Below are 25171 nucleotides of genomic sequence, written 5' to 3'. Positions count from 1 at the left end.
AAAGAAAGAAAGAAAGAAAGAAAGAAAGAAAGAAAGAAAGAAAGAAAAGAAAGAAACTGAAAGGGCTGCAAAGTATTGTTCTCTCCTAGAAATTTTTTCTCATAATTCCATTTATTTTCCTATTAGGTAGTTTCTCCCCGATTTCTCTTTTTATATTTCTGAGGTCAGTGAAGGTGTCCAATGGAGGGACTGAGAAGAAATGAATGTTAGGGCAAAAAATTTAAATGAATGACAATTTTTTGGCAGCCCCAAAAATAAAATTACTTTGAAATTTACATAAAGAATACACCCTGAAGCCTATGGAAGGTGATGTACCTAGGATCTATTCTTTTTACTACACCATCTTTCTAGAGCTGTATCTTTATGTCTTCCCGAGTGTGGTCAGCCAAAATGTTCTTTGCACTAGAAGCTGCATCTATATTTATTCAGTGATTCGGAATTCTAAATTACGTTTGGTAAAAACCATGGGCTTTGGAGTCCAGCAGGAATAAGTTCATATCTTGATTCTCTGCCACTTCCCAGCGATGTGACCTTCGGCAGGTCTAAAATGAAGGCAATGACATATCCATCCCCGAGGGCCACTGTGAGGTTTAAAACATCAGTGAATGTATGGTGCTTACTGCAGGGCCTGGCAGGGTGTAACAGGTGCTAGTGAGTACTACTAGTAATAGTACTACTATCATGTGCATCGTTATTGTTATTTTCACTATGTAACAGATATGTGGGGACGTAACATTTGTTTGTCTATCAGGACATGTATTTATGTATCTAATCCATTGCCACTGGGGCTGAAAGGCAAGAGAATGTGAAGATTCTTTTGAAACATGGGAGAAATAAATCCCAACATAGATGCAAACTGAGGAACCCACGGCTCTTGTGGACAACAGAGGAGTTAATTTCTGGAAAGGAATCAAGAGACAATCTCTGTAAAATTAATCTCTTTTTAACTTACTATTTATTGTTATCAGAGCGATTCATGTGCATTTGGAGGCAAGTCTTACTACCATAAGGCTTATAACAAAAAACAACAGCTGCTTGTTTGCGGTGGGGTAGAGGGGAACTCAAAACATGTGTTATTAAATGGTAAGGGTGAGAGAAAGGCCACATCTAGAATAACTCCAAGTTCAGGGGCCTAAGCAACAAGGTGGGTGGCGGGCCCATTAACTGAGATGGGGAACACTGGTGAAAGAGGAGGATTTCCAGCAGCAAAGTGGAGGCAGGGTGGGTGGAAGCAAAGAATTAGGAATTCTAATTTGGGCCTAGAAATTTAGACATCAAAGTGGAGTTCAGTAGACAATGTGATATACAGCCTAGAGGTCAGGACATGGGGTGTGGGGAGACCTAACCAATTTAGAGACCACTGGCATGTAGATGTTAAATATTGAATATTTAAATATAGCAATTTAGGAATGATCAGATGCTGATGCCCTTCAACACAGAGAGTTCAGGCAACATGACCGAGAAGCATCGGCCGGCTAAGACTGGTAAAGAGCCAGGAGGTGCCATGACTCTGGAGCAAACAAGGGTTCAAGGAAGGCCGCATGGTCAACTGTGTGCACGAGGCTCCGTACTCACAATATAAAGCCAGTCAGCCTTCATTTCCCTGCCTCCACCCTGCATGGCAACACTCACAGTTCCCTTCCCCTTTCTCACAACCGTGTGTTTTGCTCTTATTCTCTTGCATGTGGATGCCTCCTCACCTGCCAAGACCCTAGCCTTATGACCCAGCAAGAATGCCATGACCTTGGCAATGCATTTCCTGACTCCGCTAATGAAATAGGCCCTCTTCTGCCATAATCTCCCATAGTCCGTTGCACACTGTATTTTATTTTGCCTTCTGCTATAAGTATATGTATTCTCTCTTCACCCTTCCTGTATCCCAACTGGACTATAGTAGAGGCCCCCAACCCCTCATAATGTAGCAGAGTGTTTGGCATGCACTAGGTGTTCAATGAAGATTTTCAATGAGTCAAATCCAAAAATACAGGCCTCAAGTCTGGAGAAGTTTCTACAAAAGACAAAACTCTTTTATCACTCTAGATTTCTGTTTGCCAGTACATGCGTCATCTGTACCCAAGCCCAGGAATTTTTTACAGATTTCCTGACCCTCTATAGCAAAATAGTGGGAGTGATCATTCTCAGAAAAAATTTTCTTTAAATATCTTTTTTTTAAAGATCATGTGACACAAAAACAGGGTAATCCAGGCAAAGCTCTTGCCACAGTCCTTGTCTAGGCATCTCCCAAGCTAATGGCTATTTTAAAAACTATTGTTTTTAAAGATTTATTTATTTATTTATTTGAGAGAGAAAGCGTGCTGATGTGGGGCTCAATCCCAGGACCCTGAGATCACGACCCGAGCCAAAGACAGGTGCTTAACCAACTGAGCCACCCAGACACCCCTTTAAAAACCATTTTGACTGATGTTTCCTCCAGATCTCAGGTATGAAAATAACAATTTGCAAAAGTCTCATGGACGAAACAACCTTTGTGATCCCTAAACCTCACACTAAAAACCTAAAAAGACTGTACCAATCCAAGCCTTGGGTTAAAAGCCAAGCAACAATTCTTGAGTGTTCTTGCTTCAAACATCAGCATCTACTTGTATTCTCTTACACGGGGGAGGAAGAGTGTGATAGAAAGAAGTCATCTGGAAAGTAGCTCTGGCCAAGAGTTGGAAGAAGAGGAGAGAGAAAAACAGGTTATGGATGGGAAACACAGAGCCAAAGCTTTATGAACCAAGTAGAATTGCCACCAGCCTAACGACTGATGAGAATTACCTGCCAAGCTGCTATGTGCAACATGCTATAAAAATGGTTGGTTTGTGGCAAAAATGTCAAGTCTTATGATTTCCTTTATCCCCTCTTCTATCGTGTACTATGTTGCACCTCCATGAGTCTTCCAAGCTCATCACTCTTTCATGGTCAATGGCAATTCAGAAACACAGATCCTTATACTTTTGCTGAAAAGCCCAGGTCTTTACAGATCTTTGCAGATAGACAAATAGCCCAGTGATTAAGGATATAACCCCTTTTTAAGTTATATTCCAGACCCACCACATATTAACTGTGTGATTATCCAAACTGGGTGTTGTGTTACGATTCCTACTTCTTACACTCTCAGACCCATATATTCAGAATCAGAAAAATTTCAGAGTGGGAGATGAGCGAGGTGACACCTATTGCCTGTGCCCAGGAGTAGACGGCCCAAGTATAAATAATCAACCTAAACTCTCTTTGCTTGCTATCACTTTCTCACAAGACTAAAAAGTCCCATAACCTCCTTCTCTTAATGGTGGCGCCACTTCAACCACACTCTGGAAGGTATTGGTTTCCTTAAGTACAATGTGGAGCCATCAGAATAAAAGGGCAGCATGAGGGAAAACGACAGTATGGGGCTTTGTGGCCTATCGATTCAGTTGCTCATACAAGAATCTGGGAGGGGAAAACCCCCTGAAAGATTAGTCACTTCATTTTGTGTTGCAGGGCTCAATTCAGGTTAACAAAGCATTTGCCAACAAAGGAGATGGGAGAATGGCAGTATTCACTTGCTCTGGACTGAATAAACAAATGTGGGATTTGTGGGCTGACTAATGTCCTGGGATAAACCAGGCAGTCAGCCAAGTTCTAGGAGTTTTGATGAAAAGACCAGCAAGCCCACACTTTTCTTCTTGGAAAGTGCTCCATGGGAGTATTGATGTCCACAGGGCAGCCTGGGCCTTCAGCTTGCCTTAAAGTTTCACCCATATTCAGCCACGGGGAATTCTCAATGCCTCTGTAAATGAAGACCCCGATCAAGTGATAGAAACTGGATTCCGTCTTCCTGGGAAGTGTTAAATATGCCATTCATAACCTTTTAGAAATGTGTTATCTCTGTCCCTTTTTAAATACTACATTACCCTGAAAATATACAGGTAGGCAACTAAAACGTGACTCTGGTTCTATCTTTCCATTCATTCATTCATTCATTTATTCCATTCATTGGGCACTTTCCATATGGTGCTCCAGGCAACATGTGAGTGTCTGTGGATGAAAAGGTGACTGAATCAGACACAGGCCATGCCCTTGGCAAACCCACAGACCAACCCTGAAATCTTTAAGAGCACCGGAATACTAATGAAGTCCTATAATTTTATTTTTGGTTGGAGGCAAGTGTTAAAATTTGCAATTATTTTTATTGGGCAATGCAAGAAGTCCTTCAATTAAGGTCACAATATAAACTTGTAGGGATGGCAGAAATAAGAATAAGGGCTTGCCCTTTCTTTCTACTGTGCTATTAGGACCATACAACTATGGTCTAGACGAAAGTTGATTTAATTACAAACTGCAGCTAGTGAAATGTCAAGGGTTAAGTTTCACAGGTTCTTAACTGAGTCAGGAAAAACTTCCGGGCAGCAGCTGATAAAAACTTTAAATCTATAAATGTGGTTTATCTACCCAGATCAGAAACATATAGGGGCACCTCAGTTGGTTAAGCATCTGCCTTCAGTTCGGGTCATGATCCCAGAGTCCTGGGATCAAGCCCCATGTGGGGCTCCCTGCTCAGCAGGGAGTTTGCTTCTCCCTCTCCCTCTGCCCTTCCCCCACTCTTTCGTGCTCTCTCTCTCTCTCTTTCAAATAAATAAATCTTAAAAAAAAAAGAAACAAACATATATGGTACACTCATGGAATGACTGAATGTGAACATAACATAAACTAGAGGGAGAAATTTCATGGTGGTAACTGACAAACAGCATTTTAGGGGTCTCCACAAAAATCTCCAACCTTCCTGGAAATTTCGAGTCTTAAGTGGTATTTACCTACATGGGAACTTTCATCCTTCCCTTCTGAAGACCTAATCTTCAGGACTCATTAGCCCTCCTGAGTGCCAGCAGGAGCGGCAAATATAGAGAACTAGTTTTAAGAGGTATTATGTGTAACTGCATTTAGGAGGAAATTCAAGTAGATTAGCAAAGATTTTAAGCAGGCTCTTTCAGAAAAAAACAAAAAAAACCAAAAAACAAAAAATAAACAAGCAAAAAAAAAAAACTGGCAAGGAATCTTTATGAAGTCATCGAATCAATACCAAGTTTAGCATACTTCGGTTAGTCTTCTAAGCATCATCATTCTGCAGAAATGCAGGTATTATAAAATCAAGGTTTGGAAAAGGAGCCTAGTTCCTGCTTACTTACCATGAAGGCGGGAGGGAGAGTTGAAAGGGAAAGCTACAGACAAACTGGAAGAGAGCTGTTTCAGGTTTTAAAACTGGGAAAAGAGACCCGAGCCTGGGGCTGGATGATGAGCCGGCAGCAGAAGCCAGCCACAAAAACTCGGAGCAGCGGCTCGGCGTGCGCCTTGAAGGAACAAGACGCAGGGCACAGGCCACAAACCAGAGGAAGGCCTGCACAGGAAGCGGAGAGGAGCATGCGGGGCCAGGGAGTCCGGGGCAGGAGGAAGGCCAGTCCATGCGAGGTTCAAGTAAACCAAGCAGGCGATACAAGCATCAAAGTGTTTCCTTATGTCATTAACTCCGGACCACATCCTGATTTCAAACACCATGGAACCACGGATAGGAAAGCCGTACAAACCCGGGTCGTTTTTTTCAGATGTGTCAGAGACGATCAGAACGCTGTCTGAGCCCTCGGCAGGGCACGCGCTGGATCCCACAGGGATGAGCTGTTTGCCGGACAGCGTCCGATGTCCTAGCAAAGCGAGACAAGCGGCTTGACATGACAAGTAGCATGAAGGAGCATTAAGAGCTTCCCTAGACAGTGCCAGAGCGGTAGGTGCCAAAAGCCTGAGGTGGTTATTAGGAAAGGTTACCGCCCCTGATCGTCTGACTACAGCCAATTCATCCCCAGAAAACAGCCAGGGCAGAATTCGGCCAAAGCAACCCGCGCTCCCTTGGAAAGCATGCGCCGTTCATTCATTCCCGGTCCCCGGGAGCGCGTGCTAACGTCCCCGCCGCTGCAAAGTGGCTAGATGGCGTAGCGACAGCAATGTCTGTCGTCAATTAAGGAGAGATTGCCCGGCGGGATCTTAACTTTTAATTGGATGTCAGCCACGCTGTTTCCTTTGGTTACCTCTCCTCTGGGACTTCCTTGGCAGCCAAGTTCTAGTGCAGTTCACGTCCACAGTCATCAGAGCGGTAGGGAGCAGGAAAAACTGCCCGGGGCTCAGACCGCCCCCAGCTCTATCCCTAATCGGCTGCCAGGCTTTTGGCTCAGCCGGATTGCTTCTGTGTGTTGCCTTTTCCTTTAGTTATAAAATCGGAAATATAAAACCTACCTCACATGTTTCTGAAGCCATAGGAGAGAACAGATAAGCAAAAGGTTACCGAAGGTATATTCCTATCTACATAAGTGTGTGTATGCACATACTTTTTTTTTTTTTTTTTGCACATACAACTCTTGTACTGTTTTCCAATTGCATAAAAGACAAGTGTCAACTGACCAGGTACCTGAGTAAGTTAAGTGATGAAGACGATCTAGATATTTTAGACTAAAATCGCCACCGTTGGTTTTAGGGGAAAAGACAGTTGTCGAAATTGTGGAGACCATTTTTCTCTCCAAGTCTCTGTCATGGAATCTACAGGAGACTGACATTCATGTCGGCTGGGAGGCCAGAGACAAAGTATTTTGAGGGAAAAGCAGGAAGAGCAACTGATGCTTGTTGACTACATGCTGGCCAATCTATGAAGCACTTTACAGACATCATTTCACTTCTTTTTCATTACAATTACAATCCCATGACCTGTATTTTATTTAAAAACATTATACGGTATACAGCCTAAGTTTCTGAACAAATTTATTGCCTGAATTGATACTGAAATTCAAATCTGTCTGGCTTTGGGACCCTTGATCTTAACTAGACCCATGCTAGCTCTGTGAAGGAAACTGGGCTTCTCTTTTGTCCCTGCTCGAGGCTTGGGCTTTTTTTTTTTTTTTAAGATTGTATTTATTTATGTGACAGAGAGACAGCCAGCGAGAGAGGGAACACAAGCAGGGGGAGTGGGAGAGGAAGAAGCAGGCTCCTAGCGGAGGAGCCTGATGTGGGACTCGATCCCAGAACGCTGGGATCACGCCCTGAGCCGAAGGCAGACGTTTAACGACTGCGCCACCCAGGCACCCCTCGAGGCTTGGGCATTTTGCCTTGTTATTAAAAGTTGGACCATGTGCTCTGGTTGGTCTGTGCGTCAGCCCCTCTGTGGCCACTCACATAAGAGTGGAGGGTTCCTGGAGGGTGACGTGGGGGTGAGGTGTGACAGAAGAGCTCCAACAGGAGCAGGAAAAGAAGGTTCATGAGTAAAGCACCTATGGAACCCAGTTCTGAAGGGCAGCATTTCTATGGTAAATGCCATAGAACAGGAAGAAATTTTCTTATGTTCTCTGGTCATTCCATTTAGAGAAAAACTACTCTCCAGAAGAAACAGTGAGCTATTTGGGAATTTTATTCAATTGGGATTAATGTCAAAAAAGTTGTTGTTTCCTATCCCCACCTGCTATCTCAAGTGGGTGCACTGGAGTTAGCTCCATTCCAAATAGGCCTTCACATTTGGTCCAAAAAGCTGTCCTGCCTCAGGAAAGGTGTCTAATATGCTTCACCAGAACGCTTTAACCCTAGAAGAACATCATAACACATTAGCTTAGTTATTAGAAATTATCCAGAAACACGAACTGGGAAGATTTAAACAATAGCATTTGTAAAGCAGAAATAATAATAATATCTGAATGGCTGACATTTGTTGAGCCCTTACACAATGGAAAGCATAACACAAGTGATTTCATTTGGATTTTGCAATATCCCTCTGAGGCAAGCACTGTTATGATTCTCATTTTCAAATGAGAAGACTGTTTGTCATCAGTATTTCTCATTGTCAAAATGGCCACCAAAATGACAAAGGAGGGTAGAGTTGAGGCTAGAATCATGGAACATTTTCACATATCCACCCCTTCCAGCCTTCCCACTTCTCCAGTGTCCTCACAAATATCTTCTTCCTTCACCCAAGGCAGTCCAAAAATCCATTCATTTGTCCTACTGCTTCGCTGAAAGGGATTGCTGACTCAGTATACTCCATGAAATTATCCCCTGTCCCCGGCAAAACAGTAAAACCTTAAGAGAAGCAATGAAAGACACTGAACTTAAAAGGACTTGAGAATGAACTCTGACTCCAAGAAAAGGGTACACGCAATTTATGCAAGGGATTGTGAAACCTAATAATCCAATGGAGAACCCTAACTGCCAGACTAGCCCCATAAATAGTCTTTTCTGGGCAATTCAATGAAATTATTCCACTGGAGTTATACAAAAGAGAAGGAAGAAAAGAGATTTTGCTGAGAAATGCAAGATCAGGAGAAGTAGGCCAATACTATGAGGAGCTTTGGTTGGTATGTGTCCTTTGGCCAGCTCCCTCACTCCTACAGCCTGCCTCTGCCGAGAGATTTCCTACCAGACTCAACCTTAGAGGCCCTCGACCTGGGCACCGAGGTGAGTACCGAAAGACATTCACAGGGGCACCTGGGTGGCTCAGTCGTTGAGCATCTGGCTTTGGCTCAGGGCGTGGTCCCGGCGTTCTGGGATCGAGCCCCACATCAGGCTCCTTGGCTGGGAGCCTGCTTCTTCCTCTCCCACTCTCCCTGCCTGTGTTCCCTCTCTCGCTGGCTGTCTCTCTCTGTCAAATGAATAAATAAAATCTTTAAAAAGAAAGAAAAAGAAAGAAAGAAAGAAAGAAAGAAAGAAAGAAAGAAAGACAGACATTTGCAGGATGGTAATGACAAACTAGTTGTTGATGAAATCCATCTCTAAAATACACCCAACAGTCCACATCACTCTTGGGTTTCCAACTTAATATCTGTTCATCGAGTATCTAACCATAGGAAAGCTGGATCTCAAAATCCCCTTAAAGGGAAAAGATTTAGGAGGAAGTTACAGAGTAGGTCCTTGTTTCTTTGTTGTTGCTGTTGTTGTTATTAATTAGCTCTGTGTTACAATATATTTTTTTAATGAAGACAGTATGAATCATAAAATGATATAAGGAATTTTGTACAATTGAACTTGAGCTATAAGAATCAGAATAAATAATGGTTATGGTACATTTTAGCATCTGTAATGCACCTGTAATACCGGCTGCTCTGCTGGGTTCAGACTTGCTGCTTGGCTAATGGATCACAAGTGCGAAGGGCTTCAGCTCAGCAGTTCTTAGAAGCATGGAGTTGCAACAGCGGGGAGAGTGTCTCTCTGATGCCTGAGTCAAAATTAAATCTCAGAAACAACTGCTTCTTTCTCACCACTTCACCAGCTCCAGACTTTCCTTCTAAAACTTGTGAGGATGAAATACTTCTATCAGCGTATGAATGCATGCAAACCCTCAGCTTCTCCTTTATACGTCGTTGCTGCAATGACATAACTGTAGAGCCTGTGTAAAACTTGGGGACAGAAAAAAATACGGAAAAGAGAAGAAAAGGGAAGAGAAGAGAAGAAAAGAGCGGGCAGAGGGGAGGGGAGAAGAGGAAGGGGAGGAGACAGCGCTTGGGAAGGACAGGGGATAAAAAGACTCTTTTTCTCATCCAGTTTGTTTTCTGTCTCTTAGTGTCATAAATTGACCTGCATTACACCTTTATGAGAACTCTGGAGGTAATCTGAGTCACCCTCATTTTTCAGAAAAAGAAACTGGCTCAAAATAGTGAAGTTGGCCACACTATGAAAACACGTCAACCCCAGGATTCGATCCTAGGTCTCTAGGATTTTAAAAAATACCTTCTCTTTCATTGTGTCTCATAACCTCTCTTCCCAAGAGAAGCCTCCTTGGATGTGTGCTTTCAGTTCTGTAAGCGTAAATCAGATGTACCACGTGCCCAGAAGACGGAAGTCTTTTCATTGGTCAATGTGACTGAACAAGAATGAGGTTTGTTCTTCTTCTCATCAAAAGAGAGACTGGATGTCGGAGAAAGAAGATAGCAGGATATCCTAATCCCCCTTCCTAGACACCTTTATCACCTTGGACAGTGTATGGGGTGGAAAAGTACCCGGAACGTGATATACCTCTACCTGATACAGAGAATACAATAGTTCTGCCTCTTGATGGAGCACAGATGTCTAGTTGAAACCTACGCACCCGATCCTCCTGCATTTTTCCTCCTCTCGAAGCAACTATCTATACAGAGTCAGGTCTCCATGAGAACCTTAGTGGTTCCTTGAGGGGGCAGGCAGTCGAAGGGTTTAAGTACAAGGGCTTTCACATCCTATCTGCGTTCAAATTCCAGGTCCATCATTGATGTGGCCTTGGAAGCGCACATTATCTTACTTCTCTGATCTTCCTGTGGTTCCTCAGTCTCTAAAATGGGGATAATAATATCTCGTGGAGTTGCTATTAAAATTAAACAGAATGAAAAAAATAGGGGCGCCTGGGTGGCACAGCGGTTAAGCGTCTGCCTTCAGCTCAGGGCATGATGCCGGCGTTATGGGATCAAGCCCCACATCAGGCTCCTCCGCTATGAGCCTGCTTCTTCCTCTCCCACTCCCCCTGCTTGTGTTCCCTCTCTCGCTGGCTGTCTCTATCTCTGTCGAATAAATAAATAAAATCTAAAAAAAAAAAAAAAAGAATGAAAAAAATAAAATTAAACAAGATGATGTGCATAAAGTTCCTATCATGGTGCTTAAGACATAATAAGAGTCAGTACATTTTTCTCGAATTATTGCTCTGATCTAGCTCAATAAACTATACTTTGAGGTTGCTCTAAGGTCTAGGGGATCATTCTGATGGCTCCTCTTTGCTACATGGAAATTTATCTGAAAGAAAAGAAGCTGTTCAAAGAAGCTGAGAACTTTCTCAAGAGACCTGAGCTATTTAAGTTGTCCCAAATTTGTTTTCTATGTTCAGAGGCCAGGGCAAACAAAATTTCAGCCCATTAAATATTCAATATTTAATATAGCCAATACATTCGTTTTAGGTCCAATTTGTCATGCTACAATACAGTATTATATTATTGTAGATACATGTAAAATATGGTTAAATGAATGTCATGGTGATTTATGAAGATTTTAAAGAGCTTGAACCACAGTTTTGAGGAATTTACATCATGATAGAACTTCATACTCTGTATCTTCACTTTTATTACATATTGTTAAGTCTATATGGCTTATCTAACACCAAGATCTTTTTTTTTAATGATTTTATTTATCTATTCGTCAGAGAGAGAGAGAGCACAAGCAGGGGAAGCAGCAGGCAGAGGGAGAAGCAGGCTCCCTGCTGAGAAAGGAGTCCAAGGCAGGACTTGATCCCAAGACCCTGGGATCGTGACCTGAGTTGAAGGCAGACACTTAACAGACTGAGCCACCCAGGTGCCCCGAACACCAAGATCGTGGTAAAGAATACAACCTCCAAGAGTAACTTCCGACTTTAGATGAACTACTTTTTGACCTGTGTTTTGAAAAAGAGCAGGGACAGCCTATGTATTTTACTGCTTCCTCCATCAAAACCACAGCTACCACCAGCACCCTGCAATTACCACTCTCCAAACCTACTCCACTTATTAATCATTGACAGTTGAAAAAAATAATTGACTAATTTAATGAAGCTAAGTCATTTGTACATTTTCTGAGACAATTCTGTGAATTACCATGAATAATAAATACTTGTGTCAAAAAGCAAGCTACCGAGGTTATAGCTGTGACTCAGTGAGACTACCAGCGGGTTCAAATCCCAACCCACCATGAATTTAGCAGTGTGGAGTTGCGTGAATCCTCTAAGCCTCAATTTCTACACCTACGAAATATAAAGAAATTCAAAACAGTGTCTATGTCAATTAGATTAGAGATTTTGATGAGTGTTTCACCTAATATCTAAGAAACACTCAATTCAGGAGCTACCACTGTATGCTAGAATACAAACAATTCACTTTCACTTTATAAATCTGCCCATGTTTCTTCCCCTCCCCCACTGTTAAATATCTACATATTTTTCCTTTCTCTCTTAATCCTACTGTATTATTTGTTTTGTAAAACCCACTTAAATCCTTTGTGCAGGAAGATGATGTATTAAGAAAAAAGCACACACAAATAAACAAATAATATTTTTCTATTTCTTTCTTCAAAGAACAACTTTCTAAGCATTGAGTTTGTGAAAGGTAGAGTGCAGCGGAGGACCATTTGGCACTTTCTACCTTGAATCCAGAGTGGTGTTCTCTGGAGGGTTGTGTGAGGACCCTCAGGAAACATAATCAGGCACACTTTGCCTTCAACCTCCTTTCCCAGCCAAGATAAAAACTGTGGGTTCAACATTTCCACTCTTACTGACTCATCTGGCAGAAAAAGAAGTCCAGATGCCAGGAGGAATCGGAAAGGGAAAAACAAAAAAAAACAAAAAAACAAAAAACAAAACAAAAACTGGTGGAGGAAAAAGGTACCGGAAGGAGGGGGAGTAGGAGGAGCCCGTCATCTCTCATCAAGCGATGAAAAACCAATCTTGAGGATTAAAAAGGAGGAAGCGCTGACCTTCACAAGTAAACGCAGGGCCCTGGAGATAGAACAGTTCTTAAGTATACTTCACACCAAGAAGTGTTAACAGTCAAAGTGTTTTTTTAATGAATTACTATGCCGTAATTCAGTTATCTACAAGATAATAACAAAAAAATGTGTGTCAACCTTCATGGGAAAGCCAGGGGTAAACGTTCGTGTTCGAATATACTAACAAATCCAAAGCTGTACTTTAACTAGACTACTGTGAAAAATAATCAGAGTATGGTTACACAAGGGTATACATATGTCCAAAAATCATCAAATTGTATGCATTAATTATGTGCAGTTTTTGTATACCTATATTTCAATACAGTTTGTGGAAAAAAGAAAAACAACCAGAGTAATTGTCTGATAATTTAATTATGTGAAATAACTAGTATATTTTAATCTTTTTCTAAGCACCTTATAATCTTTAGCTAATTTGTTCCATAATAACTGCTAAAGAGTAATTCCTTATTTCTTACAGGTCCCACCATCTATGTAAATGTCCAATGACAATATTTAATCAACATAGTCCATACACCTTTAGATGTTTCCTCTTCTAGTTTTGACCCTTCTGAAATATATGGTCTATGCCCGGAATTCATAAACGTGACAACAGACAGCATACTATCCCGGCTATTTAAGTCTTTATTATTCGCCAAAGTATCTCTCAAGTACACTGTCTCTGACATTTTTACAGGGAAGATAAACAATGGAATGCTAAATGAGGTGTAAGTATCTAGAAAGTTCATGTCAAAGAATTAAAAAGCAGGTTTATGGGATATATCGTACCATTTAGTTAGTTGAAAAATGATTATTCAGCACCAAGTATATGGCACTCCGCTAAAAACACAGAGTGGGAAACAAACTAGGCATGGTTTGAACTTGGAGCTCACCATTTGTTGGAAGCAAAATTCAGGCACGCGAACAAAACAAAACAAGCTCATGTCATAAAATTGATAAATGAAAATATCAGCTATGAAAACACAGGGAAATTTTTCATAATTATTGCTGTGATTCAACTTTTTCCCTCTATAAAGTGAGGGAGCTGTCTTAGGTCCTGTATGTCTTTTCCAGCATTAATATTTTGTGATGCTATGTTTAGAACAATATTCATTTCACTGGTTTTTAGCAGAGAGCTAGAAGAATTTTGTCTTTAATAAGTTAGGCCCTTGTGCCAGAGAGGGCAAAAGGCTTTTGAACAAATGCCTTGGGTCAGTAGGACAAAGATTAGCAACTGGAGAAACAGAAAACCAATAACTAAAGAAAAGAAAACGTGTTTCAATCTGATTTCTCTCACCTGATCCTGCATTCCTAGAATGGGTGTAATTACACTAACATCCTTTTTCTGGGGTTATTATTTTGTTTGATTAACAAATATATTTGATTTAAAAAAAGTTTTTTAATCTGCCACCATCACATCCAGTTTACATAAAATAATCAGATGTGAAATCTCAGTCAACTAAAGAAAAGAATGAAAAGGAAAACGTCATGACGTGTGTTCATTATAGATGGGTAGTAAGGAGGGCATGTATTGCATGGTGCACTGGGTGTTATATGCAAACAATGAATCATGGAACACTACATCAAAAACTAATGATGTACTGTATGGTGACTAACATAGCATAATTTAAAAAATAAAGTCGCGGCAATGTGCTTTGAAAAAAGAAAAGAAAGTAAGTCCCACTTCTTCTCTTCCTTCTTCCCTGCCCCTTTGTCTCACCTCCCTGTGATATGCATGCCTCCAAGAGAGCAAAAATTAAATAAGATAAAATCAGTGACACACATGAAACCTTCAATAAGTAACAGCTCTCGTGACCGTTGTGATGATTATTATCATTACTTATGCATTTTATTTTTTCTGCCATTCTTTACTCTCAAAGGTGGGCCCCACTTTTGTAAAGCCTCCCAAAGTATGATATGTGTCATATGTGCGAGCACTTGAGCACTTGAGAAGGTTTGGGGATGCATACAGACAAAAAAATATATATATATACATATTTGTGTATATGTATATGTCTTACTAAATGACTAATTTAGCACTAGTATGTACAGATGTGTAGTTATTTGTACTAATATATGACTACTAAATTCAATATGAATATTTAATATATTAACATATATTTTTATAAATTTAATTTATTTTATATTTATATATGTATTATATATGCTATCATTTGTTATTTATATTTATTTTATATAATTAGTTTTATTTATATATTTAATATATTAAAATATGTATAATATATAGTTAATTAGTAGTCATGTATTTATATTAAAGTATATTTGAAAATGTTAGAGTGAGCACATCAACCTAGTGATTTAAAAGATATTACTATTAAATAAATTTAATTAAGCTAAAATAGCAGTATAGTCACAGAGGCATAACAACACAGGTGGTATGGGACTACAGCAAAAATTATGAAGGTGGTCCCTGAACAACTGAAGCTGGGGAAACAATGAGCTAAAACACCAACGACTGCTTTCATAATCTAAGGGGTGAGGAAGCAGTGTCACGTTTTGAAAGAGGCAAATGTCTTACTTTCTAAATTATAAGTTCCTAGAGGGGAAATTCAGTCTCCATCTAGGTGAGTATATTGATACGTGCTCAACAACTGAATGCTGCATAGATTCGAAGAGGATTGAAGTTGTTGGTGTGAAGCGTGTGCATGTAATGGCAGGGGCACCACCGGACAAGGTGGAATCAGGATTCAACAAGGACGGTGGGGTTCACTCTGAACTCACAATGACAGACGAACCGGTCTTCACTCATTCATTGATTCTACGTGTTGAAATCTGCAAGCGCATTCCTACGCCATGCCTTCCCAAAGAGCATTCGTGCACTTCCCACTCTTTAAAGACAGAAGTAATAACGATTTAGGTTACTGAGCTCTGTCCATAGTAAAATGTTCCACTGAGTATTATAATTATTCATTTATAAGTCCTTGAAGGTAGAAAATACCTAGTTCACTGGTATATTTCTAGTGCCTGACACATTACAGGTTTTCAGTAAGTATTTGCTGAATGAATGAATTTATAGATGAATGCTTTGGTCCCTAGAGAGTTGGCAGGAGAAGGGCTTTGGGAGAGGAAATAGGAAAGAGAACTTTCAAGACCCCAAATCAAGCCATTTATTTCATGGCCTCTTCTGCCTACGAGGTCCAGCAAGGAGTCAGCCACGCAGTGATCTCACCGATAGAACCTGGTCGGCAAGGCCAGTCAGCAAATGAGGTGAGTCTCCCCACTCAGGTGTCAAACACAGTCAGCTTGGCCAACAGATTCCCAGAAGTCCAGTGGGACTGCTTGCTCTCTACAACCAAATCTGCTGTGGTAACCTCCATCTAATTATCCACCATGGAATTTGGCCAGTACACTAGATTATGGTATGTTGAGAAATCTGAACTTTAACCACACATAAATAAAAGCACAGGGATCAGGGCCACTCCCTCTTACTTCTGGATGTTTTTTGAATTTTTTTTTTTCAAAAAGAAAACAGTTGCTTAGGAGTCTGTGAGTTTTCTTTTTTTGTTTATTTTTAAAAGATTTTATGTATTTATTTTAGAGAGAGTGTGTGTGTGAGCGAAGGGGGGGCAGAGGAAGAGGGAGAGAGAGAGAGAATCTCCAGCAGACTCCCCGCTGAGCACAGAGCCCCACTCGGGGCTCGATCTCACGACCCGGATATCACGACCTGAGCCGAAATCAAGAGTCAGACGCTTAACCAACAGAGTCACGCAGGCGCCCCAGGAGTCTCTGAATTTTCAAAGAAAGGGAAATATAAGTCAAATTGATTCCATTTTTAAATGTAAACTCCTTCACGTGTCTTTAAAATAATTTAAATCTATTGAATAGTAATATCTGGAATCTAAATAAAAAGCAGCACCCTTTATTAATCCTGGAAAAAATTGTTAGATGCAGAGAGAGATACAAAATAAGTAAGATACAGTCCCTGGTGCTGCCTTTTTCAGTCAGATTTCAACTGAAGTAGTTCAAAGCTCTAAGAAAATGTTCTCCTTTGTCCCTCAAGAGCAGATGCAGAAAGGTTAAGTCTTTCAGGTTTACGATGGAAGGTCACCATGCACATCATCGCATGTCCATGCAGTAGAATTAAACAGATCTTAATGTTCCATTTTAAGCAAATTTTCCTGGCAAAGAAAAATTGTCTCGGGGTTATGCTTGTGTGGTACCCTCAAGCCTTCTGAGTACAGCTGGGCAAAGTCCTCTCCATAAAGAAACCAGAGGTTGATCAGAGTTTTCTTCACTTTAAAAAATGGTTTATGGTAGGAGCCCAACAGCTAGACAATTTCCACCGTGCGTTACACTTTCATCCACCGTAGAGACAAATCCTCAGGATCCCACCTATTGAAGAGGCGCAGCTACACGTGGAAGAGTTAGTCTCCTCACCATCTCAGCGCTGACCGATTGCCTTTAATTTCCTCTCATTTCCTTTCCCCTGAGTATAGCCCTTCTTTTCTGCATTGAAGGACCCCACTTTGCAACATGCTTTCTTCTCTCTGTTTTATCTCCTATACCATCAACGTCTCTGGTACATTTGTTTTCTGTTTTCAGGGCTATTTCTTGTAATGCGAGAGGGGGCGTGGTATAAAACCACAGGAGTGACTAGAAGTGTCACAGCAAGCAAAGCTGATCTTCCTGGCAATGAGAAATGAGAGCGAGAATGCTGGATCGAAATCAGAAAATCTAGGGATTGGTGCTGGCAACAAGGATTATGTGGTGGCCTTGGAATTCAGGGAACCTCTCGAGTAGTTCTGTTTCCTCCTTTACATAAGGAATATGCTCATGGCCCTGTGCGCTTGACAGAAATGACAAGCAAATTGAATCAGACTGCAGGAGTTTTAGGCTGCACTAGTTTATAAAGCGTATGTCTCTGCAAGTCCCATGACATGTGGCGGTTGATGATGTTAGGGGGAGGTGCTCATATACACCAACTGGCCCCAGTCTTCTGTCTCCTCTTGCAGGACCGGACTAACTCAGGGAAATCGTGGAGTTCATTCCTCAGGGGACGAAGAATTCATACCTTTGAACAATCCCGCCATTTTTAGTAGACTCTGTCCAGTTGGCTGGCTTCATCAAACTCCTCCCAAGCCTGCTTTATGGACATGCTACTGGCCATGATGTCCTCTCAGCCTGTAAGCACTGGCCACACCCCCCGCTGCGGTCTGGTTGCTTGTGAGCATCTAGACTAGACTAGAACCGAGCAGGGTGAGGGCTCCGGTATTAGATTGGCATGGGTTCAGACACTGGCGCTATAATGAAGGAGCTGTGACACCTGAAACTTTTTATTTAATTTCTCAGAGACTCCATTTCCCAATTTGTATAGAGAAGACCCTAATAGCTACACTGCAAAGAGATGGAAAAAATAAAAAAACAATAAGGTTGTATTACAGCCCAAGAGCTAAAAGTAATATACGTCACAAATATGGATATTTAGAATTGTCCAGATATTTGGGTTACGGTCTTTTAAAAACAAAAGATTTTAAAGAGAGGCAGCCGAGGGGGCACCTGGGTGGCTCAGTCAGTTAAGCGTCTGACTCTTGATTTCGGCTCAGGTCATGACCTTGGGGAGCCCCGCACCGGGCTCAGCACTCAGCGAGGAGTCTGCTTAAGATTCTCGCTCCCTCTCCCTCTCCTTCTCCCTCTTCCCACTCCTCTCTCTCTAAAATCGATAAATAAATCTTTAAATAAATCTTTAAATAAACAAACAAACATAAATAAATAGAGGCAGCTGTGCAATTAAAATAAAATACGCTTAAAGCTTTCTTTGAGCTCATGGCTCTTGGTTAGATTATCAAATCTGCACTGGTACAATAACTAAGCCTAATAAGTACTTAATTATTTTTTAATAATTAACTAAGTAAATAATTGAATGAATGCATGAATGAATGAGTGAATCAATAAATGAATGAATGAATCCTACTGAAACGGTTTGGAGAAAGGTGGAATTCCACATATCTCCTCTAGGTGGCGAACTGATACCTCCTACCGTGTGTTGCATTTCCTGTGTCCTCCACAATTGACAGGAAAACTGTACTAAAGAAATCTATGTCTGTCACAGTCTAGAAGTAAGAAACCATTAATGTCTTTTCTGCCAAAGTTATCTCTTTATTTTTAAGACTGTATGCTTCTTGTCAAAAAAATTGTTTATAGAAAGTCACTAAGAAATATGATTGTGTAAGTACTATAAAGAAACAGAGTTGTGCAAGAGACTTTTCAGAGCATTTCTGCAAGCTTGCTGTGAGAACTTTCCATTTCACGGTGTACTCAGCAAAACATTGTTTTGTCCAAAGCTCATTATTATTTTCCTAGGGTATTCATTCTCTTCTAAATACAGGAAAAAAAGGAAAGTAATTCTACTAACAATGACTTTTTGAAAACTAAGTCTCAACGATATTTTTTTTCTTCTAGATTCACCGTGACAGCGTCAGATAAAATCGAATAAGAGCTGAATGGATTATCCTGTCAGTTGCCCAGGGAAGAACAATTCAAGGAGATAAATTAATCCAAGTGCATTGCTTTAATTTTCCTTCAAGCCAGGATATGAGGTCCCTGGATGATTTAAATAATGCCCCCCAATCTGCATTTCCCCTTGTGATGACATAGTCTGTATTTTCTTATACAGGAAATGTGACTCAAAAATATCTTGGAGCGTCATGAAAGCTGAAGGACAAAGCGAAAATCCATCTACGAGCACACCAAACAGGAACAACAAGAATTGAAGATGCCTGTCCTGATTCCAAAAACAAGGGGAGGAGGTGAGTAAAAAGAACAATGACATGTTATAGCCCAAGAGCTAAAATTAAATGAATGTAAATAATTCTTGTTGAAACTAGAAGCCAGTGTAGATTAGGCAAACCAGGTAGAGAGTTCTTTCTTGCCAAAACATGCCAGGCTAAGAGTCACCTAGCATCGACATGGCTACAGACAGAAGTGAGGTTAATACTGGACAACCTCGGGAGGTCCTGTACTGGACAACCTCGGGAGGTCCTGGACTCGCATGGCAGCTCTTACTAGGTAGTACGTACCCAAAGCCCGTAGTTCTGTCTTATCCTATCCAGAAAGCTGAAAGCCAGCTGTTGAGGTGTAGGAATCTGAATGAGAATTTCTAGCATACGTGTAAATATTTCTCTAACACGCATTTCTTAAGCAACCACTCTGGGCCAGGCCCTTGAATAATACCAAGATGAATAAGGCATGGTCCCTGCCCTCTGACACGTACACACATAATTATGAGATTAATCGAGGGAGAGGGAGAGAAGAAAAGGGGGTAAGGCCGGATTGGTATGTTGATGCGAGAGTGGAAGATCCCATCCCACAGTTGGGTTCGTGGCAACTGGTCTGACCAGAATCCAGTCATAACAGTAGTTTCTGCCGAAGGTCGAATTGAACCCATACTGCTGGGTCTCTGATGCAGCTAAAGCCATTGAGTTAGACCTGGAAAGGAAGGGCATAAGCACCTAAAATACCTTTCCAAAGGCATTCTGGGCTTGTTTCATTAGGTCATTCCCAAAGGTATGCAAGAAGCCAGAGGAGTTATTGAAGAAAACACCTTCCATTAAATCAACGTATTCCTCCTAACTTTGTCATGAGCATGCAGCCCCAAACCTTCCTAAGTAAACTAATAAACCCGCGAAATAATCATTAATAGAGGAGCATAAATAAGTCACAGACTCTCTAATATAGTAATTTTAAAAATTATGTAGCTCTAAGAGGGAAACATCTCCATACATATAGAAATAATAGAAAACAGCTAGGAGGAAAGAATTCAGGCTACAAACTTGCCTTCATATTTGACACAACTTAAAGACTTTTTCTAAAGGTTAAGTAAAAGCAGAAAACAGCACAAAGATATTAATAAAGCATGAGATATCATGCACTCTTTACTGACCACTATTATGTTATACCTCCAGAGTTATAATGATTTAAAGTGGATTATTTTATCTAAAAATTGTGGGGTGTTTGGATTGTTATTTTACCTACAAAAAACACACTTCATCTTGAAGTGCAGTGTGTGAAGATTTTTAATATTTTCCCTAAATATTACTAGGTTGTTTTAGGCCCTTTTTCTCTGCAGCCACTTTTGCAAGCTAACACATGTTTAAAGCCTTCAATCCAATTCCATGCACACTCTAATTTCTGTTCGACGAGAGAAAGGTACATTTGGACCCAACTTCTATTATTCAGTTGATATCCTATCCCCATACCAGCCCAAAGCAGATCTGTTGTCAAATGTCTTTACTCTCATTACGAGAAAAGAAGGAAGGAAGGAAGGAAGGAAGGAAGGAAGGAAGGAAGGAAGGAAGGAAGGAAGGAAGGAAGAAGGAAAGAAAAGAGGGAAAGGGGGCTCAATAAAAGAAAGGGACTGACCACCCCATCCAACAGCAGGAACTGAAAGTTGCCTGTTAACTATAGTCTTACATTGCAGTAAGTCCACCACCCAGGCCCTGCGGTTTCTGCTTTATGTAATTGTGTCATTTTCTCCCTTAGTGAAAAATTCGCTTCAGGTAGTTCTCTACAATCACTCAAGACCCTCAGATGTGATAGCCTTGTCTCCTTCTATGGAAATTTACAAGTACTTCTGTGAGTCAAACTCACCTCTAGAAATGAGGCGGAATGCCACCTAAAAAAAGCCAGCGTGACACACAGAGGATGTGGGGCACAGCCCAACAGCTCCAATCAGCCAGTGACCTTTTACAAAGACAAATACACAGAGAAGCACCACTGCATCGGTGGCAATGTTCCGCAAGTACAACAGGTGCGCCCGCCCCTCGTGGAGCCACAGCCCAAGCTAGACACACCCAGACGCTCCCACTCACGGGGCCCCCAGGGCTGGCCTCAATTCAAGTCGGTGGAAGCTCACTGCCACGGGCATAGTTGAGACCTGTGTTCGATGCCCATCAACTTGGGCGTGATTACCCAACAAGGAACATAAAGAAGTAAAACAAACAGATGCACCCATGTCTGCACAATTCTTTTAAAAAGGACTTGAAGTACAAAAACAAAACCCAAAGAGAACAGTATTCGCTCAATTAGTATGAATAAGCACCAATCCTCTCTAAAACAATTTTCTAATTCCAGCAGAAGAATCTTCCATGGTTGAACCAGCAAAACCCAGTTCCGGCCACCCTCGACAGCACTTACTGCTTTACTGGAAATACATGAGCTAGACTAAAAAACCACCACCAGCAGCACCACCATCAACAAACCCTAAAAGAAATTAATGATACTGTCGTAATGACAATAATAATCACAGTTACCATTTACCTTTGGTCTCCTGGCTTTTTCCTTACCCTTTCCTTTCTCCTACACTGACCAGCCTGGGCCTTCTCTCCAAGTCATCCCCGTAGGAAGGCACCCACCACTCCCCCCGCCCCGGTCTGCCTAGAGCACGCCTCCAAGGCCAGAGCTCAGGACTGCAGACTGGGTTGGTGTCTCCTCTGCCTCAGGGGCATGGGAGCTGGGGAAGGGGCTTTTAAAAAATAATAAAAGGAACAAAACAAGAAAGTTTTTGCCAGTTGCTACCTACTCCGATCCTTGAAGGCTGCAAGGTTTTGATGATCGACATTCATTAGGAATGTCTCCTTGCCAGCCGGCCAGGGCCAAGACCCCCAGCCTGCTGAGGGCAGAGGCCCTCCCAGTCCCCAGGCTGCCACCACCCCAGGGGCCCTCGTCTTACAGAGGCCCAGGCCTGAGGCTGCAGAAATCTGGGGCAACCACGATCAAGAAGCCCCTCTCACTGGGGCACCTGGGTGGCACAGCGGTTAAGCGTCTGCCTTCGGCTCAGGGCGTGATCCTGGCGTTATGGGATCGAGCCCCACATCAGGCTCCTCCGCTATGAGCCTGCTTCTTCCTCTCCCACTCCCCCTGCTTGTGTTCCCTCTCTCGCTGGCTGTCTCTATCTCTGTCAAGTAAATAAATAAAATCTTTAGAAAAAATAAATAAAAAATAAAACTATGGGGAAAAAAATATTAAAAAAAAAAAAAAAAAAAAAAAAAAAAAAGAAGCCCCTCTCAGGGGCCAGAATTCCTTTGCCAGCGTGGATTCAGGGCGGGACTATATGACCGAGAGCAGTTGCGGTTTTATTTATTTATTTTTTACAGCTTTTTCCCCAAAAATGACTTGCAGCTGTGTGTGCAACACTTTACCCTGCCCTGTGTGTTCTACACTAAAAACCAAATCGAATTTTTTAAAAAAGCAAGCCAGTTTACTACATTCAGCTGCATAACTTCATCTTCATAACAGCCTGATGAAGTAGGTTTTTTATGCCCATTTTAGACACAATGAAGCTATATAAATCTAAAATAAATATCTTCTCCCAAAATACGCAGCTAGAGCGAAAGAGCCATCATCAAGCTCCAACTGAATTTTTTCCACTCTACCAGGGGTCAGCAAACTAGGACCCTTGTGTCCCATCCATCCCGCTGACTGTTTTTGCAAATAAAGTTGCATGGGCGTTCAGATATTCTCATTCATTTATGAATTATCTGTGGCCGTGCTGGGGTTCGGGCAACAGAGGTGAGTAGCCCCGTGAAAGAAACTATGTGGGCTCACAGAAGCTAAACAATTTCCTATCAGGCCCTTTTGAGAAACACTTTGTCAACCTCTGCTCTTCGATGTGCCACGAAGAATTTTTAGAAGGCTGAGTATAAAGAATATTTTCAGAGAACTAGGAAATTCTAACAAGTGGGAGTTCACCACAATCAACTTCTTTGGGAACAGCCACCCTAGGACATTCTGCCCATGCCTAGAGCTTTCTTCCAGTCCCTAAAAACCCAGGGAAAGAGTATGTGTTTTAGAAAACAAGAATCTAAATTTCACTGACCAACTCGTTCAAGCCCTCCCCAGTTCTACCTCCAGCTCCTCCTCACCTCAGCTTCTCACAGGACAGCTCTTCCAACTATGTGCCTAAAAGAAAAGGAGACAGGAACACAGTGAAAAAGTGTGGCTATAGAGTCATGAAATTTCCATTCCATTTTTCAGACTCTGCTCCCAGGCCAGAAGGGAATTTGAAGGAAGCATGGCAAATATCAGGGTTTACCTGGTTTAGGCTGGTCAGACTGATGAAAGCCTGAGTGGATAAATGTATAGACTAGAATAATATAATTTTCATATGGAAAGCACATCAGATAATAACCATTGAGATGACTCAGTTTATCAACTGAAACAAAAACAAAAACAACAACAACAAAACACCAAGAACCCCGAGAAGCTGGGTGACTGACTTCTCCCAGGTTAGCAACAGAGAAAAGGCTTCTCATCCATTCTACCACACATTCAGCGGGATCTGGTTTAAGGCCACAACTGTATCCTATTCACCAGCTTCCATATATACGTTAATTCCATGTCTTGTCTCAAGGCTGCACGTTTGATGGAAAGAGCACCTTTGGGGAATCAAGCTGATTCAGGTTCAAACCCTGTTTGGGACCCTTGCTACTTGTGCAAACTTAGGAAAGTCAGTAAACCACTGGAGGCCTCAGTCTTATGGAAGTAAAATATAGTTAATTGTGCCCTGAGTGGAAAGAAGAGAAAATGAGACATTCATTGCTGAACAAAGTACCCAGCACATGGTAGGCACTTTCTCAATACTTGGCAAACACCAGTATTGTTCTTAAGAGACAAGTAAAACTGCATCACCTCAGGCTTTTATTGGGGCAAGGTCAGTGGGTATGAACAGTTGGACAAAGAAGCATCTCACAGTTCAGGGATAGATGATAACCTGCTGGCCACATATTATAGAAGTATTTCCACTCTGAGGGAAATTGAGAATTTTCACCTGAGAAAGCTGAATGTTAATTTTCTAATCAAGTCTTGTACCAGTTGCATATAATTGTTATTATATGTTATGATTTATGGACAGCCTTGTTTTTAATTATGAGGTTTTTATTGGAGAGACAGGTTTCGGGGTGAGTCTGCCATCTGACTTGCCAGTACTTGTTATAAGTTTTTATAGTGTGATTCATTTACATGTGTGTGTGTGTGTGTGTGTGTGTGTGTTTAAGAGTGCTATTATTAAATTTTGCTGGCATATACTGAGAAATTTGTGATTCAAATTTGTCCATATATTTACCCTCCCTACTCTATCATTTCACATACCTCACCCCTCCCCCATCTATCAAGGCTAGCTTCAGATTATTTTCAAGGTTTTCTACAGATAAACTCACTTGGAATGGTCCTTGCCTAATTCCCTTTAGCTCTTTGTGCATGTGAATTAGAAAAAACACTGCTCAAGGGCGCCTGGATGGCTCAGTCGTTAAGCGTCTGCCTTTGGCTCAGGGTGTGATCCCAGGGTCCTGGGATTGAGCCCCACATCGGGCTCCCTGCTCTGCTGGGAGCCTGCTTCTTCCTCTCCCACTCCCCCTGCTTGTGTTCCCTCTCTCGCTGGCTGTCTCTCTTTCTGTCAAATAAATAAATAAAATCTTAAAAAAAAAAGAAGAAGAAGAAGAAAACACTGCTCAAAAGCGAAAATCTTTCAGGTAGTACAGTGGATGGAAAAACTAGAGGAAATCAGTAAGTCAAAGTAAAAGCATGAATGCTATTTCTTTATGCTTAATGTTTTTAATTTTTTAAAAGATTTTTTATTTACTTATTTGAGAGAAAGAATGTGAGAGAGAGAGAGCATGAGCAGGGGGGAGAGGCAGAGGGAGAAGCAGACTCCCTGCAGAGCAAGGAGTCTGATTCAGGG

At 41.5% G+C, this 25171-nt stretch overlaps 2 long non-coding RNA genes across 3 annotated transcripts in view; one reads left to right on the top strand and one right to left on the bottom strand.

The window, feature by feature from the left end:
• The window catches only part of LOC103666990, a 94325-nt gene extending 70526 nt beyond the window's left edge, over positions 1-23799 (bottom strand). The window contains exon 1 of the long non-coding RNA XR_569635.2: positions 23358-23799. This is a non-coding gene — a long non-coding RNA (uncharacterized LOC103666990). The remainder of the gene's footprint in view (positions 1-23357) is intronic.
• On the top strand, positions 8195-21752 carry LOC103666991. Of its 2 annotated transcripts, none has more exons than XR_005835191.1 (3): positions 8195-8463; positions 19112-19244; positions 21568-21752. It is a non-coding gene; the product is annotated as an uncharacterized LOC103666991 (long non-coding RNA). The 2 variants fall into 2 exon arrangements; XR_569636.1 differs by having other exon boundaries at positions 20977-21752.
• Positions 23800-25171: the final 1372 nt, after the last annotated feature.

This window comes from Ursus maritimus, unplaced genomic scaffold (assembly GCF_017311325.1).
Source record: "Ursus maritimus isolate PB19 unplaced genomic scaffold, ASM1731132v1 scaffold_17, whole genome shotgun sequence".
NCBI lineage: Eukaryota > Metazoa > Chordata > Mammalia > Carnivora > Ursidae > Ursus > Ursus maritimus.
This window is presented reverse-complemented; position numbering and strand designations above follow the sequence as displayed.